The following is a 19480-nucleotide window of genomic DNA, read 5'->3' on the forward strand; positions in this document are numbered from 1 at the left end:
TTATATAAGATCTTAAGAAAGAGCTTGAATTGCATTTGGATTTGCATCTGAGCTTTTTAAAATGCTGATGCACTGGCAGACGCTTACATGAACACTTGATGTTATTCTTTGACACCGCCTTAGACTAAACTACACCTTTCTTTGTGTTTTGCATACTCCATGGGAAACCACAAAATGTAAGGAGCTGCCAGAAGCAAAGATCAGCAAGGCTATAAAAGGACAAACAACCCAAGGTACCAAATGTTTCTTCTCTGGTTGGAAATTTTGCTCAGAGCATAAATGATGAAAATGAGAGCAAAGGCTGCATCAAAACAATGCAGACTTTTAAAATAAAAAGGAAATGTGAGCTTTGTGAGAATATATCCTCACCTCTTTGTTGCCTTCCTCAAATATCCTTTACTTGACAATGCCCTGTTATCATGCGGTACTTAAGCAATTCTGAAGAAAATACTCCTAAAGTAGTTGGAAAACTATATGAAAGAAAATGTTTTGAAAGATTTGTACGTAGAATGAAAACATTTTGGCTGTTAGCATTTCTGTTAGATATTTGTAGCAGTAGATATTCTGTAGATATTCAAAGCAGTAGCTGCTCTGTGTATATATTCATGTACACTTTTTAATGTATTTTTTAAAGTCTTTGAAGACAAATTTAATTCTTATCTGAAATGCATTTTTATCACATAGGCTGGATATATTAGAGTACTTTGGTGAGATCTGAAATGGTGTTTTAGTTAGAGAAAAAGAATACACTTTAAAAATTTTCATATTTCATGTGGAAATAATAGACAAGATATTTTTAGGTCACACTCTTAATTAGCAGAAACAGATCGTTTCTTGTACATTTTGCTTAATTTTCAGGCAGTAGGCCTCTACTCCAGCCCCTGGAGATTAATCATGATTTGTAGAATTAAGGTAATCGCTAAATTCTCCAGTGGGCTTCCCTGGTGGCTCAGTAGTAAAGAACCCACCTGCCAGTGCAGGAGATGCAGGTTTGATCCCTGGCTCAGGAAGATCTCCTGGAGAAGGAATGGCAACACCTTCTGTATTTTTGCCTGGAGAATTCCAAGGAGAGAGGAGCCTGGTGGGCTATAGTCCATGGAGTCACCAGAGAGTCAGATACAACTTAGTGACTAAATAGCAACAACTAAATTCTTCACTAGTGATTGAATACACAATCAGGGTATAGTGGTGGGTGAATGATTCAATTTTGGCCAATAAAATGTAAAGAGAGTTTGCTGGAGTGGGTGGTCTCTGGAAAGGCTATTTTGATTTCTTGATAAGGGCAGATATGACTTTCTTCTTGAGCACATCTTCCAGCCTTAAGCAAGAGCTTAATACCTGGAGCCAGTGTGGCCATATTTTAGTCAAGGGGCAACATTAGCAGAAGGATGAGAAGTCAACAGGCTAAGGATAATGACCTGCAAATAGAAAGTACCTGTGTATTGACTGCATTTTCAAGCAGCTAATCATTTTTATGCCTATTTGGAGACTTCTTATATATGAAAAATAAAGCATTTTTGGTTAAGGCAATATTAGTTTAGCTCCCTATTATTTTAGGCTGAGAATTATCCTGAATACAAGTAGCTTGTGTTGATCTATATTTTAATTTCACTTATTATAAAAATTAACATGCAATAAAATCACCTTTGGGGAGGTATAGCTCTGTGAATTTTATAAATTTGTGTAAATACTACAATAGCAAGGTAGTATTTACACAAATTACACGAAGAGCTGTGTGACTCCCAAAATCTCCCTCTTGCTACCCCTTTGTAGCAATACCCTACCCCTATTTCTAAACTTTAGCACCCAATAATTCGTTCTCTGTCACTACAGATGTCTTTTTGAGAATATCATAAAAATTGAATTGTACAGTACACAACATTTTGAGACTGGCTTAATTCACTCACCATAATGTTTTTGAGATTTATTCAAAGTACTCTATGTATTGAGTTTGTTCATTTTTACTGTTGAGTTCATTGCATAAAAGTACCACAGTTTGTTTAATCATTAACCTACTAAAGGGCATTGTGTTGTTCTCAGTTTTGGAGGGTTATAAGTAGAGCTGTTGAAAACGTCTGTGAAAAAAAGTTTTTATGTAAACATGTGTTTTCATTATACTAGGACAAATACTTAGGAGTGGCAATTATGAGTCATATGGTAAATATATCCATATTTCACTTTTTAAGAAACTGTCAAACTGTTTTCAAGAATGGCTGTTTCATTTTGCATTTTCATAATGAATGAGAGTTTCAGTTGTTCCACATTCAAACTAGCGCTTTACATTGTCAGAAATTTATAATTTAAAATAATTTTAAAATGTAATAATCACCATAGACCTCTTCATTTATTTATGCTATCTTTAATTTTTTATCAGTTTCACTTTACAGAATTCAGATGTTTTTGTATTCATACTTAATAATTTCATTTTTTGGAGTTATACATACTATTACTTTTAAATTTTGGTTTGTAATTGTTACAATTTCCAATTGGTGATCTATAGAAATATATTGTGTATTTTCCTTGTATTATGTGATTTTACTTTACTCACAAATAAGTTCTAGGAGTTTCAAAATAGATTTATTATGATTTTTTACATAGACAATCATGTTATTAATGAGTAGGAAAAATCTTATTTCTTCCTTTTCAATCCATATACCTTTAATTTCTATTTGGTGGCTTACTTCACTGATTAGGACTTCTAGTAAGATATTGAATAGGAGTGGTGAAAACCAACATCCTTATCTTGTTCACAGTGTTAGAGGCAAATCATTCAGTTTTTCATCTTTAAATTAGATATTCATTGAAGGTTTCTAAATACTTTAAAAAATAAGATAGAAGAAATTCCTTTTTATTCTGAGTTAGCTGAGAGTTTTTATTAAGAATAAAATTTGAATTTTGTCAAATGCTTTTTCTACATGAAATGATAATTTTTTTTCTATTAATATGAGTGATTATATAGATTGATTTTCAAATACTAAGCCAGCCATTGCATACCTCATAGCTCAGTTGGTAAAGAATCCGCCTGCAATGCAAGAGACCCCGGTTCAATTACTGGGTCAGGAAGCTCTGCTGGAGAAGGGATAGGCTACCCACTCCAGTATTCTTGGGCTTCCCTTGTTACTCAGCTGGTAAAGAATCCGCCTGCAATGTTGGAGACCTGGGTTCGATCCCTGGGTTGGGAAGATCCCCTGGCGAAGGGAAAGGCTACCCCTTCCAGTATTCTGGCCAAGAGAATTCCATGGACTGTACAGTCCCATGGTGGGGCAAAGAGTTGGACAAGAGTAATGTGATGGACAGGGAGGCCTGGCGTGCTGCGATTCATGGGGTCGCAAAGAGTCGGACACGACTGAGCGACTGAACTGAACTGAACTGAAGCGATTTTAACTTCATTTTGCATTCTAACTATAATTCTCCACTTAGTTGTTTATTGTGCTTTTAATATATTGCTAGATTTAATTTGTGAACATTTTGCTGAAGACTTTTTTGCTTCTTTACTCATGAGGAATATGGGTAGGTAGTTGTTTATTCTTATCCTGTCTGCCCACCTGTGGTGTCAGATTCACGCTGGAGTTGAGAAAATGAGTTAGAAAGTGTTCTCTACTCTTCTATTTTCAGGAAGACGTTTTATAGGATTGATGTTATTTTTTCCTTATATGTTTGGCAAAAGTCATCAGCAAAACAATCCAGACCTGTGGATTTCTTTAAAAGAAGATTTTAAACTATTGATTCAATTTCTTTAATAGTTCTAAAACTATTCAGATTATTTATTTAATTTTAGATTAGTTTTGGTAGTTAAGTTTTCAAGAAATTGGTCCATTTTATCTAAGTTGTTGAATTTATATGTGTAGAGTTGTTTATAGTATTCCATAATGGCCATTTTAATGTCTACATGCTCTGTAGTGATATTTTTTCTCTAATTCTCCACATTGGGAATTTATGTCTTCTGTATTTTTTTTTCGTGTGTCTTGCTAGGATTTTATCAATTTTATTAATCAGTTTTTAGGTTCATTGATTTCCCTTATTATTTTTGTTTTCTATTTCATTAATTTCTATTTCTACTTTCTATTCTTTTTTTTAAGATAGTAGTTCCCCTTTTTTTCAAATATTAAGCATTTTTAACCAATCTATTTTTAAATTTTTAAATTCTTGACACTACAGAACTATACTGACATTTATTAACATTCCACTCTTACATTTCTTATGAATAAACATAAATAAAATTCATAAGCCAAAAGCCTAAAACAAAGCTGTTTAAAACAGGGAAAAGCTTATAAAACTAATATGGATCCTAGCATTAACAGCTGAGCAGAGAATGTGATTTTTAAATTCTTAGCAGGTGATAAAGTTGTATAGAAACTGAACACTTACAAATTATTTAAAACTTAGAATCAGAAATCCAGAGAAAGCAATGGCACCCCACTCCAGTACTCTTGCCTGGAGAATCCCAGAGACAGGGGAGCCTGGTGGGCTGCCATCTATGGGGTCACGCAGAGTCAGATACGACTAAAACGACTTAGCAACAGCAGCAGCAGCAGAATCAGAAATCACACAATTGGATGATGGGAAAACAGCAGAAAATACTTATGAGTGAGCCTATACTATTACAGCTATACCCATGCCCTTGGAGAGGAAAGCCTGACATTAGTTAAATATTGGTCCAGACTAATACTGTCAGAAGAACCAGTGATGGTAACCTGTCTACTAGAAGAGCTTTCCACTGGATTGGCATTTAAGTATTTTAAAAAATTCTTTCTCTCTGTTAAATAAAATGCATAATTTCTGTTGATCTGTTTTAAAGTTTTATCTACTCTTTACTCTCTCAGCTCTGATTATTGAGCCCATCAAATGATATTTTAAAATTTTGGTTATTGTTTCAGTTAGAAAATTTCAATTTGATTTTCTGTGTGACTTCTATTTCTTAGTAGTATGTTTCCATCTTTTCATTAATTTTAAGAGTTTCTGTCTTTATTTTTTGTAAGATTTAAAAAGGAAAAAACAGCTTCATTAAAGTCTTTGTCAAACAAGTCCTGGTATCTCTGTCAACTTGGTGTTGGTATATGTTGATTGTCTTTTTTCCATGCATATTTAGATTTCCCTGATTCTTCATATCCAAGTAATTTTGGATTGTATCATGGACATTTTGCTTTAGGAGACACTGAGTCTCTTAAAATTTTATTAGAAATATTTACATTTTTGTTTTAGCAGGAAAAGCACTCAATGCCACTCGGATGAAAGTTCCAGTTTGGCCTTCTTTTGATTGTGTTTACAACATCAGTTCTATTTCAAAGCCTTTACAGTGCTCTTTGTATCTGCCACATGTGTGTGCTACCCAGTGGCCAGTCTGAGATCTAGACAGTGATCTGTATCTTACTTGTTTTCAAGAAGTCTATGATATATTGTTTATGGTCAAAAGTATATATGCACAGCTCAGCAGTGAGTTCAGTAATTCATAAGCTCATTTATAAGAATTATTTCCCAATACTCTCCCTCTTTATAATCTCATTAATACTTTCTGATTCCCCAGGAATCCTCTGGCTTGCAATATGGGATTTTATTTGCCCTATTCTTCCACTCATTTCCTTTGAATGTGATCATGTCTGGGGCCAAACAGTGGAATCACAGAGACATAAAAGCAGTCGATGCCCACATCTTGCATTCATGGTTCCATTTTTTCAGAGGGAATATTTATCCTCCCCCATGGTGTTAAGCCCCCATGAGTCATCATGGGCTGGGGCAAGAGACAACAGTGAGAAGAAAGAGAGAGCTATCCACTTCTCTTTCCGAGTATTAAGAAGTCGCTTTCCTAATCCTCCTACCTGACTTGATGTCTTCTCTTCTCCTCCATAGCTTCTGGTGTGTGCTGATGTCCACCTACAGATCTGAAATTTTGTTGAAACCAGATAAGAAAATACTGATATTCTCAGATAGCTGCTCCATCTATTATGTCTAGGATTTATAGATGCATTCAGTAAGAGACAAGATGAAGGATGCTTGCTGAAACAAAAAATAATCTCATTATTTTTCACTTTATTTCTAAAAATGTACTGTGGTTAGTACTGTTTCTGAGTCTAGTCATTCAAAACTAACAGTTAAACCTGTCATCCATCCAATAGGCAATCACCCTACAGATGCTTATCACATCAGACCAACCAGGAATCACAAATTCATATTCAGAGAGAAGACAAGGTTTGTAGTAAGTCTGATTTATAGAAATTAATCATTGTGCTCTTCCCATTCCTACGTCTTTAATGGTATCATCATGTGTATCATTTTATTTTAATATTAATAACAGCTATGATGACTGGTGTTTACCATGTAAGTGCTTCTCTTGTTTTATATAATTTGACCGTTACTATTAATGGCATACAATAGAGTGCTATTTTTGATATGGAAAAGTTGGAATTAGAAAAATTTAATTCACACCTCAAATATCAGACAGCTAGAAAAAGAATGTGCTACCAGGATTCAAACAGGAGTTATTTGACACCAGTATTTATTCTCTTGGTCAGTTTGTGTGATTTACCTCACATGTAACTCATACTATTCCATGAGTACAATCAAGCTATGTATTGCTAAAACTGAAGTACATACTCAGCTAAACTTAGAGTTCTGGCTTATTAAATCTACTCAGTTAATAAGGAGTTTTCATATTACTAAAACAACTTAAGAACTAGAGTATGTCCTTATAGAAAATGTTATAAAAATTGTATTATACTCTACATGTAAAATATGTCAGTCAGTTCTTGCCATACAACAAGCCCTTGCTATCTTTTCATACCTTTTCCAATTTATTTCTTTAAAGTCACTATATTAAATTATATTTGTTACGGTTTCAGGCATTATGTCCTGTAGTATCCATCACATCAATTAAAAAAAAAAGCAATAAAGATAACAAACACTTTAGTGTATTATAATACAATTTGACACCCCATATAATAATGATGTTGAAGATTTTATTCTGCCAAATGGCTGCATGGGCACTGAAGTTTGTTCAGCCAGTGATCTGTTCAGCATAATGTAACTGGAAGGTATTACCTTTGTCAAAATCTACCTTCTACAAGAAATCATTAATGAGAAGAAAGGAAAAGTTACCCTTTCATATATGCAATATCTTTGTCTTTCTGTCTTCACACACACACACACACACACACACACGCACACACATGTGCATGTGTACACATAAAATATTGCTGTGATTAACATTGCAAATATGTAGTCAATGCACTTCGATTGAATTTCAGTCTAGCCATTACTAGCTGACCTCAGGTAAGATATTTATTTTGATGAACATTAGTACTGTCATATACAAAATGGTGATGATGATATTACCTTTCTCATAGTTTTGAGCACTGAATAATATTTGCATATAAAACATCTGGCCATATGCCTAGATACTGTGTAATCTTTCTAAATTTTATTATTTATTCATATATGTTTTATTCTGAATTTTTTATGTTGCATTAGTATTTTTACTATCATTGGAGCACTGCATTATTTTCATGAAGGCACATAATTATACATATATCTATGAAGCATGATGTTTGACTGAATAAAGGGAAAAAATGTTTTGTTATTTCTTAGGAGTTTGTTTAAGTCTGGGGTCAAAAATATCAAATGATCTCAGAAAGTACCAGGGAGACTGTGCACATGTGTAAGAAGGCTAGCGTAGAATAAGCGTATCAACTACAGCAAACTGGTGGATACATGATCCTTGTAAAGGCATTCCGTTTTACAGATACATCTGCCTGTAGGCATTCCACCTATAATCCCTGAGTTTGCAGCTCTTGACACTGAGAGGTGTGGGAAATCCCTGATTTATACAATTAATGCTATCAGTGTGATATTTGAAAAAAAAGTGAAAGAAGAGAATAACAGAAATTGTGTATTCAAAGTTTGCACATTTTAAGTTAAAATTCATAAACTTCTCATTGTCAGTCTTTTGACGTGAGTCAGTTGTCTCTCATTTGAGTATGCAAAATAATGCCTGTCATCTTTCTGAAATAAATCACACTATATTCTACAGTTCTGATTTTTAGTTTCATGAAAATAAAATGGGAAATCAAAGTCAGTTTTGAAGTAATCTGAAGGCAGAGTCTTTTTAGATTTTATGATTTTTTCCTCCCAATATAAATCATACCTAATTTGGTGGCATCTTTATTTTTATTATTGTACTTGTCAAAATTTTCTGAAACTTCCAAAAGAATTTTGACAGAGTAGCAACAGTACTTATTTGGAAGAAAATATTTGACTAAGTTTTATCATTTCAATGATAATTCAAGGGAAATAAAAGTTTTGGAATGATACAACTGCCTCTATTTATATTATTTATGCTTTATCTCTTTTTATATGATTCTTTTATATATATTCTCTATATGTGTGCATGTACATGCCGAGTCTCTTCAGTTGTGTCCGCCTGATTGTGACCCTATGGACTGTAGCCAGCCAGGCTCTCTGTCCATGGGATTCTCCAGGCAAGAATAATGGAGTGGATTGTCATGCCCTCCTCCAGGGGACCTTTACCACCCAGGGATCAAACCTGCATCTCTTATGTCTCCTGTATTGGCAGGTGGGTTCTTTACCACTAGCGCCACTTGGGAAGCCCCTATTCTCTCTATGTATTCTGTTATATATATATATATATTTCACACATACCTACAAATATTAACTAGGAGTGGTTTAGGAAACTAGGAATGATATTTATTATTATTAACATGATAATTATTTTCTTGTAATAATGAAACATGAAGTCAGCTTAAAACTCCACATATTTTAACTTGAAACTTCAGAAGTTACAATAATCTAAATTTTCTTTAAAATACCTTCCATTTATATTTAGGAGGAAGTCATGCCAATTTTGGGCTTCCCTGGTGGCTCAGACGTTAAAGAATCCACCTGCAATGCGGGAGACCTGGGTTTGATCCCTAGGTCAGGAAAATCCCCTGGAGAAAGGCTTGGCAACCCACTGCAATATTCTTGCCTGGAGAATCCCCATGGACAGAGAAGCATGGTGGGTTACAAGTCATAGGGCTGCAAAGAGTCAGGCACAACTGAGCAACTAAGCACAGCACAGCACATGCCAATTTTATTTCAAAACATTTAATTCAAACAATCACTCTTTTTCAGGTTTGTAAGACTTGTCAGTTAATAAACAGCACTTTATTAAACACTATCTGTTAGACACTGTGCTAGTCTCTAAGCACACAACAATGGAGAAGGTAGAATTAGCTCCTGACTTTGTGGTACTTACAGGAAGAATGCTGTTAAAGAAATCATTATAAGAGCTATATGTGATATGGAGAAGTACAGGATGATTTGATAGTCTGAAATATGAGACTTAGAAGGGATGTTAAAGACTGTATCTATATCTAAAATCTCTACTAAGTGGTATTTTGGCCTATGATTGAACTCTTGTGATGGGAAATCCATGGTCAGTTACTTAGTCCATTTGTTCCTGGAAAAAAAAATAAACAATTTGTAGCCTAGCAAACTTGGACTTTTTCACTCACTTGGGCTTCCCCACTCATTTGAGTACAGTGCTGAGACAGATGACAAAATGACTGAAAAAAGATCTGTGTGCCGCCACATGCTATGGTTCTTAAATTCCTTAACTCTAGTGAAAATAAATTTTCGATACTATAGCAGGTCCCATTGCTATGTCAACATTTCAGAGATGGGGCTTTTTTTCTATGTGTCTGATCTCTAAATCATATATCTGAGAATCAAATTTCTTTTCTTAAATCATTTATCCTTTGTAGCACTTTGGCCATGTCATGTTCTTTATATAAAAGGTCCTGATTCTCTTCCATTCCTAATGCCACAGTGGTAGAACTGCAATGTCAGATTCAAATTTATTATTTCTCTCTTGATTGTCTCAGTCAGAGATGAATAAAGTATGTGGTGCTCATATATAGTGACCTTGCAAAAGAATTTGTTCTGTAGCCCCAAACAACAGTCATTTGTTGTTTGGAGTGAGTCATTAATTTTATCTGACAGATTGAAGATGGTATGGGAATTAAGGTGCAGCCTACAGACCACCTGTCTCAGATGACTTAACCAATGACATCATTTTGCTTTTACTGTCCAATCACATTTGTTCAAATCTCTGACCAGTGCATGCTAGCTCCAGAAGATACTTTTCTAAATGACCTGAATCAGGACTAATAACATTTATATCTGAGTTTTCCATCTGTCCTGCATGATAAATAGAGACTGAACCTGATTAATATTTTACAGTCTGCATTCACAACTACTTGGAAGAAATAACCAAAAAGTCATAATTCATTGAATAAGACTTGTTTTTTGTGTGTTTAAAATTGTTTTTCTCTCTCTTAAAAATTTGCATCTTTATTTTTGGGAAGAGCCCCTTCTCCATGTATCTCTCCAGTTTATTGCAATTATGTTGGCTGTATTGTATCTTAATTTTAAGCTGTTTCACCAAGTATTATGTTATTTGTTTAATAACCTCACCAAAATGATGATATTGATATGAATGAAGGGTAGTCCAGCAGCACTCAGGGCTGCTGAGGGTAGCATGCTAATCCAACATAAATGAATCTGGGAAAGATAAGATAGATCTGCTTTTATTTTGTTCAGAAAATAAGCCATTACCAAAAAGTTTTAAGGTTATTTAGGTGTATATACACTTCTCATAAATGGAAGGAATGTATTAATGAAAAGAGAGAGAGGGAGCATAAATCCAATTATTACTATTTATTTACCACTGATGTCTGGTAGTAATGTGGTCATTATTTAATCTAGTAACCAATTTGCATTTAATGAGGGCTCACTATATTTAAGACAGTGAGAATAAGGTACACTGCTAGCAGCGTATCTTAAAGGCTCACACAATTAAGTCGAGAACACAATTATTTATCGGTTTAACAGGAGTCTACAGGATATGTGAACAGATTGATGAAACTAACACCAGAGAATCAAGAGAGACCTCTCTGAGGGAACAATGGCTAGACTGAGATCTGAAGGGTAAACAGAACTTTAGTGACTCATCTGTACATGCCTAACACCTCTCAGATGGTAAAGAATCTGCAATGTGGGAGACCTGAGTTCAATCCCTGGGTCAGAATGATCCCCTGGAAAAGGAAATGTCAAATGCCACTCAATATTTTTGCCTGGAGAATTCCATGGGCAGAGGAGCCTGGCAGGCTGCAGTCCATGAGGTCGCAGTCGGACATGACTGAGCAACTAATACATTCACTTTTACTTATCATATGCATTCAGAGATAGTACCTTTCTCCATCAGCGATGGCACTCTTCTCTACCCCAGCAGAAAGTACTGGCTCTGGGTCTGAATCCAGATTATAAAGTAAGAATGTCTTGAGCCTACCTCCTCTCATGGGCACACCAGCATTGCCACTACTTACAGAGCAACCATCTCTGAGAATGACCTGAAGATTGGCAGAAAAAATGTTCTACAACAATACATATAAAGAAAGGGCCACAACAAGATAGGTAGGCTGCTGCTGCTAAGTCACTTCAGTCGTGTCCAACACTGTGTGACCCCGTAGACGGCAGACCACCAGGCTCTTCTGTCCATGGGATTCTCCAAGCAAGAATACTAGAGTGGGTTGCCATTTCCTTCTCCAAAGATAGGTAGGAGGGGTGGAGATATGGTCTAGTCAGGACCCGTATCCCCGGTACTGTGAACCAGAAAAGTGGAAGAAAAGTCACAACTACAAAGTTCTTTCTTGAGGAGCAAGGAGTCTGACCCTCACTCAGGCTCACCAGCTTGGGGGTCTGTACCAGGAATATGAGCCCCCAAAATGCTGGGCTTTGAAAACTAAGCAGGGCTTATGTTCAGAGAGCCAAACAACTGTGGGAAACTGAGACTCCACTTTTAAAAGCACATGCAGAAGTTCACTCAATCTGAGTCCCAGTGTAGAGGCAGCAATTTGAAGGGTGCCACTTGCTAAACTTGAGGAGAGATAAGAGGCTGCTGTAACACTCCCTGGGGACTGAGATTCTGGCAGCAGTAATTCTTGTGATCTTATTCTACTTTGCAGACAGCTATACTAGAGGAGTGTCATTTTGAAATACTCCTTCTAGACTATTACTTCCAGGGGCCTGTGCCACCAGTCAGTTCCTGCAGTGGTTATGCAACACCAGGTCTCATAACCAGTTGTGCTAGGGGCTTGCCTTGCCTACCAGGACCTCTGCAGTGGTTTTGAACTGGGGATCTCTGCCCCCTTGCAGCAGTAACATACCATTGTTCCTTATACCCAGTCACATTGAGGGCCTACCCTACTTGCAATGTACCTACAGTCATACACTGCTGGGCATTGCAGCCAGCTGGGCCAGGAGCCAGCCCTGAATACCAACGTGATTGTAGCAGTCAGCACCACCACAACAGAAAGGTGCATACAGCCCACATTGGGAATACCTGTTATACATCTGGCTTTGGTGGCCAGAGAGGGGTGTGCTTCTGGGTCCCAGAGGACATCTAAAACCACTTCTCCAAGGTTGAGAGATATAACTTACCTACCAAATACAAAGAAGTAAACACAGAGACTTCCCTGGTGGCTCAGACAGTAAGGTATCTGTCTATAATGTGGGAGACCCAGGTTTGATCCCTGGGTTGGGAAGATCCCCTGGAGAAGGAAATGGCAACCCACTCCAGTACTATTGCCTGGAAAATCCCATGGATGGAGGAGCCTGGTAGGCTACAGTTCATGGGGTTGCAAGGAGTCAGATACGACTGAGCGACTTCGCTTAAGTCTTAAACACAGAGAATTAGGCAAAATGAGGAGACAGAAGAATATGTTCCAAAGGAAAGAGCAAGACAAAACCTCAGAAAAACGACTAAACAAAACGGAAATATTTTGATCTACTCAATAAAAAGTTCAGGATAATGGTCATAAATATGGTCACAAAACTTGGGATAAAAATGGATGAACACCATGAAAATTTCAACAAAAGGATAAAAAATGTATAAAGAATCAACCAGAACTGAGAATACAACTGAAATAAAAAGTACACTAGAGGGAATCAACAGTAGTTTAGATGATATAGAAGAATGAACCAGAGATCTAGAAGACAAGAGTAGTGAAAATAATGGAAGCTGAAAAGAAAAAAGTGTGAGAAAACGAATATAGTTTAAAGGACCTTGGGGATAACATCAAGTGCACATATACTCACATTATAGGGGTCTTGGAAGGAGAAGAGATAGAGAAAGGGGCAGAGAACTTTTAGAAGAAATAATAGCTGAAAACATCCTTAACCTGGCAAGGAAACAGACATCTAGGTCCAAGAAACACAGAGAGTCCCAAACAAGATGAATCTAGAGGTCCACACCAAGACATAGTATAATTAAAATGAAAAAGGCAAAGATAAAGAAACTAATAGTGGCAATGGAGACACAACTCATTATGTACAAGGGAACTCCCAGAATACAATCAACTGACTTTTCAGCAGAAACTTTGCAGATTAGAAGGAAGTGGAATGATACGATAGGGAAAAAATTGACAACCAAGTGTACTTGACTTGGCAAGATTATCATTTAGAGTTTTATATACAAGCAAAAGCTGAAGGAGTTCATCACCACTAAACTGGCCTTACAAGAAATGTTAAAAGGATTATTCTAAGTGGAGAAGAGATGGCTACAACTGGAACTAAGAAAATTATGAAAGAAAAAAAATCTCATGTAGAGGCAAACCTATAGTAACATTACAAAACTAGTTAGAAGGTTAAAAGACAGAAGTAGTAAAAATCATCCAAATCCATAATAACCACTTACAGAATATGCAAAATAAAACCATGTAAAATATAACATCAAAAATATAAAAAACTTGGGGGGTATGAAAATATAAGGCTTTTAAAATGTGTTTCAACTTAAGAGATAGCCCAAAAGGGACAACCATATAATATATAACCTATATATGTGAACATACATATATGCACACATATAAAACCTATATATATAGGTTTTATGTTTTCTTTATGTCATTATTTATAAACTCCATGGTAATCACAAACCAAAAGTCTACAGTAGATACACAAGCATTAACAGGAAAGGAATTCAGTTATGACATTAGATATAGTCATCAAGTCACAAGGGAAGGGAGATAGAGAAGAAAGAGAGAACTACAAAGAGAATTTTAAAAACCCATTTAACAGTACTACCCAAAGCAGTCTGCAAATTCAGTGTAATCCCTATCAAATTACCAATGGAAATTTTCATACAACAAAAATTTTTTACAACTTATATAGAAATACAAAAAATCACACATAGCCAAAGCAATCTTGAGAAAGAAAATGGAGCTGGAGGAATCAGGCTCCCCGACTTCAGACTATAATACAAAGCTACAGTAATCAAGACAGTATGGTACTGGCACATTACCAAAAAAATGGATGAATGGAACCATATAGAGAGCCCATAGATAAACCCACATACCTAATCTGTGACAAAGAATGAAAGAATAAACGATAGAGAAAAGACAGTCTCACCAATAAGTGGTGCTGGGAAAACTGGATAGCTATATGTAAAAGAATGAAATTAGAACACTCTCTAACACCACACACACACACACACACACACACACACACAAACCTCAGAATGGATTAAAGACATAACAGTAAGTCCAGACACTAAAACGCTTAGAGGAAAACATAGGCATAACACTCTCTGACATAAACTGCAGCAAGATCTTTTGTAACCCATGTCCTGGAGTAATGAAAATAAAAACAAAAATAAACAAAAGGGACCTAATTAAACTTAAAAGTTTTTTTTAGAACAAAAGGAACTATAAACAAAACAAAAAGACAATCTTCAGAATGAGAGAAAATATTTGCAAATGAGGCAACTGATGAAAGATTAATCTCTAAAATATACAAACAGCACATGCAGCTCAATAATAAAAAGAACAACCTGGTGAAAAAATGGCAGAAGACCTAAATAGATATTTCACCAAAGAAGACACACAGATTGAAAACAAACACATGAAAAGATTCTCAATATCACTAATTATTAGAGAGTTGCAAATCAAAAAAAATGAGGTATCACCTCACACCGATCAGAATGGCTGTCATCAAAAAATCTACAAGCAAAAAATGCTAGAGAGGATGTGGATAAAAGGGAACCCTCTTACACTATTGGTGAGAATATAAATTTGTGTGGCCACTATGGTAGACAGCATAGAGATTCTTCAAAAAATTAAAAATAGAACTATCATACCACCCACCAATTCCACTCTTTGACATCTATACAGAGAAACAAAACTCACTAATTTGAAGAAATATATGCACCTCTTTGTTCATCACAGTGGTTTATAGTTGCCAAAACTTGGAGGCCACCTAAGTGTTCATTGATAGGTGAATGGATAAAGAAGATGCTGTTAATATATGAAATGGAATATTAGTCATGAGAAAGAATGCAATCTTTCCATTTACAACAACATAGATGGATTGAGAATGTATTAAGCAAAGTGAAATAAGTCAGACAGAGAAAGACAAATCCTGTATAATTTCACCTGTATGTGGAACATAAAACAAATTAACAAACAAAAGAAAGCAGAAAAAGACACATAGATACAGGTAACAAACTGGTGGGTTGCCAGAAGAGAGGTGGGTGGAGGAATGGAGAAGATTGGCAAAGGAGATTAATAAGTATAAACTTTTGCACAGCACAGCATTTACAGTCAATTGTGTCTGGTTCTTTGTGACCCTGTTGACTATACAGTCCATGGAATTCTCCAGGCCAGAATACGGGAGTGGGTAGCCTTTCCCTTCTCCAGGGGATCTTCCAAACCCAAAAATTGAACCCAAGTCTCCTCCATTACAGCCAGATTTTTTACCAGCTGAAACACGGGGAAGCCCATAAATACTGTAGTGGGTAGCCTATCCATTCTCCAGCATATCTTCCCAACCCAGGAATCGAACCAGGGTCTCCTGCATTGCAGGTGGATTCTTTACCAGCTGAGCTAACAGGGAAGCCCAGTACAAACTTCTAGTCATATAATAAATAAGTCCTGGGGAGGTAATGTACAGCACAGGGAATAAAATTAACAATAATTTAAAACTTTGTATGGTGATAGACAATTACTAGACTTACGGAGGTCATTTCATAATGTGTATGTGTTGAACAACTATGTTGTACACCTGCAAGAAATATTATAGTCAGTTATATAGTCAGTTGAAAGAAGCAGGAAAAGAAAGTTCTTGTTCAGATTTCTAATCATACTGCCTTACCTTATGCTGTGGGGCCTACCTTACTACTGTGGGGCCTAAAACCTTGCAGTTTTCTTTTGGCAAAATCGTGGCATTCACTTCTAAGTTCAGTTGCTGTTGATCTAAAGATGAACCAAAGCTGGGAAAATCATTGTTTTTCCCTTGAATTTTTCTTAGTTTAACCTAAAATATAATTTCTTTTTCTTCTCTGATCTCAAGACATGACCAGTAGTACCATAGTACTAGTAGTTCCCCTAGTAATGAAAAATACCTTTAAAATATCAACTTTCCTGGTGGGAAGCTGGACTTCCCTGGTGGATCAGACAGTAAAGAATCTGCCTATCTTTCAGGAAACCTGGGTTCGATCCCTGGGTGGGGAATATCCCCTGGAGAAAGGCCTGGCAACTCACTCCAGTATTCCTGCCTGGGAAATCCCCATGGACAGAGGAGCCTGGTGGGCTGCAGTCCATGGGGTTGCAAGAATCAGACACGAATGAGTGAATAAAATACCAACAGTCTTCACTAACTGAAGAGCAGATAGTCCTTCTCTGGAGCACTAGAGGCCTCAGTGTTATCCTAAGCATGTGATCTTTACATGGAAGCCTTTAGATTTTTTCTGGGTCATTCTTCTCCAGCTGAGTATGCTTTGGGAATATAAAGCTGGAAATAAGCATGGTTATCTTAGAAAGCAGTGATTTTATTCAAAGATTTATGAAAAGGGCTAGTAATTTAACTTGTAGGTAGCTGAAGCCATTTTTACTTCAAAATAAGCATTGATATATTAAGGAGAAGAATACAAAATTTGCAAGCATTTTTAAAGGTTATACTGGGACTTTAAATATTTCAAAATTTTAGATGGCACCTTTGTGTTGTGCCCACAGGCTCCCTGAAGGCTGTATTAAATTTTCTAGGCCATGAACTCAATGGAAAACTTAGCAGGATTATCTCAGGTGCTTCTTGATTAAAAAGTAATAATAATCTGGCTATTTGCATCTTGCATTCTTCATCCTAGTTTTTTTTTTTTTTTTTTAAGTAGCAAAGCATTTTAATCCATTCATTCTAAAAACAACAGAGACATTTTATGTCGGGTGTAACCTACTTGAAAAGTCTCCTGCAGATGAGAGAGTCAGACTGCAGATTACAGAGCCAGACATTCAAGTTCAAGGTACAGTTTGGGAAAAGACCATCATGGGGGAGGTTTTCCTCCTTTCTGCTCATAAACATAAGTTGTTAGCTTAAAAAGAAAACCTCAGACAGAAGGAGAAAGCTTTCTCTATATATAGCCTCTTTATTTTACATCTGTCTGTAATGTTTGAGGGCAAGACAGATAATTAGAAAACCAACCTCCCAAGCAGGTACGAGGATCTGAGCTGGACTCCTGGGACTACAGACTGGTTTAGTTCTATTTCTACCAATACTGTGATGTGTGGTACTATGGTTTTTGTTTCAGTTACAAGAGGTTTTAGGAATGAATGCCCACACACAATTAATAATGGCTTATCTAGCACATAACTCCACAGCACGATACCAACAACAGGAGTATTTTAAAGCAAGGTGGAGAATAAAGTAGACACTAATACAACTGAAGATTTCCTTTTTTCTTTCCCTCTTTTCTCAATGAGAATTCAGTTCAAAAATGAGGCTCCAGAATGCCCCTGTGGCCCTTTGGCCCACAACACTCCTGGGGAGCCTCATAGGCTTTGGTGATGTATCCTTCTCAGATGAGGAAATTATAGATTTTCTGGGTTTTGCTCACATCTATCATGATGAGTGCTCTTGCCTGTGCCAGTTTCAAGCCCCCTTGCTTGTTACATTTGTTCAACAGAGCAGATGTGTATTCTAAATAGGCTCCTGGGACCAACCTCCCCATCTGACAGACCTCCTTTTCTTTCTCACTCAACTTCTCTGTGCCAGGGAGGCCACTGAGTTTCAAGGGCAGTGCACTTCGTCTATCTGAATTCAAAGTCATTCGAACAGAAGGACTCAAGCCAGGATCAATGTCAGCTTGCTGGTGGAGACACTGCTGGCAGGCACTGCTGCCCTGGATGCACTGCAGGACCTTGGAGCTCATTCTGCATTTGAAGGGTTCCTCTTCTTGAGTCTTCTTGAGGTGATTGTAGGTTCTGGAGCTACAAAAATTGGTAATGCCTGCTGTCCTGTATTCCTGGAGCCTTTGATTTCCCTTCGGAGTTCAAATTCCAATGCTTGGCTTTCAATGAACTTGTCAGGCTCCACTGGCCTCACTATCCTTGCAAATCACCTCATTTTTTCATAAAGATCTTGGACTTCCTTGGGGTATCGTCGTTCCATTAACTGAAACTTCCTAAGATTGATTAATTTGTGGTCTCATAATTTTTTTTTTATCTTTGTCCTCCTTTAACCTGGGATGATAGATATCTACTACAGCCATCTTCAGAGCATGTAAAATGTCCCATTCATCTTTGACAAAATCAATATCTCTCAAGTCCCACTTCACATAATTGTCAAACTGCTCTATGAAATCTGCTTGAGCTGGCATGTATCCCGTCATGTCCTGAGAAAGCAAGGAGTCAAAGGTAGGTCGAGGAGGGTCGTCTGCAGTGAGAAATGGAATGGCAGTGTCAGCAGTTTTTAGTGTCAGCAGTTTTTGCCTCCTCTGCTTGCTTCAGGTTCAGCAGGGTAGATGTGAACAGAGGGTTATTGATGAAATGGTTCATATAGTGCTTCTCACGCTCCTCCTTGGGCTTGGTGCACATCTGATTGGTTACATCCTACCAATTTCCAAAGCCACAGTCCATCACAGCTTGTAAAAGGGTCATTTCTTCTTGAGAAGTCCAGCTAGGGTCAAGAAGAGGAACATCTGAGGTCATTATTTCATAAGTATGATCACTTTGATGTTTCTTGTACTCAAATCCTCAAGTGAAACACGGTAAGCAGAGGAAAAAAGGACTGCACACTTGATATAAAGCTCTATGAGGTAGGAGGAGCAGCCCCGGCAAAGTGGCTTATCAGAGGGATCATTGCTAAAGGAACCCAAACTGTCCATTCCCCAGTTGGCAAAGACTGTTGCTTTGATCTTCTTTAATCTGAGCTGCTTCAAGGAGATTTCAGAACCTCACTGCTTCCCTCTCCTCTGCCCATCCTAGTTTTAAGTAGACAAAGAGCTTCCTGTTTCTTCTCTGACAAAGTCAACATTTTCTTTGTTTTCTTCTAGTGGTATGACCAAAGGCTAGTGTGGGAGAATCCTAGAGTCTGATTACTGTGGGCTACATGCGCAACTCAAGTAATTTTCCATTTCTAATTGGTAGCCCAGGAATTCACATTA

At 36.9% G+C, this 19480-nt stretch overlaps 1 pseudogene; it reads right to left on the bottom strand.

Annotated features, from left to right (window-relative positions):
* Positions 1–17806: 17806 nt before the first annotated feature.
* LOC138094432 (transcriptional adapter 2-alpha pseudogene) lies at positions 17807–19201 on the bottom strand (annotated as a pseudogene).
* Between the last annotated feature and the right edge of the window lie 279 nt (positions 19202–19480).

The sequence above is a fragment of the Capricornis sumatraensis genome, chromosome 18 (assembly GCF_032405125.1).
Source record: "Capricornis sumatraensis isolate serow.1 chromosome 18, serow.2, whole genome shotgun sequence".
Lineage (NCBI taxonomy): Eukaryota > Metazoa > Chordata > Mammalia > Artiodactyla > Bovidae > Capricornis > Capricornis sumatraensis.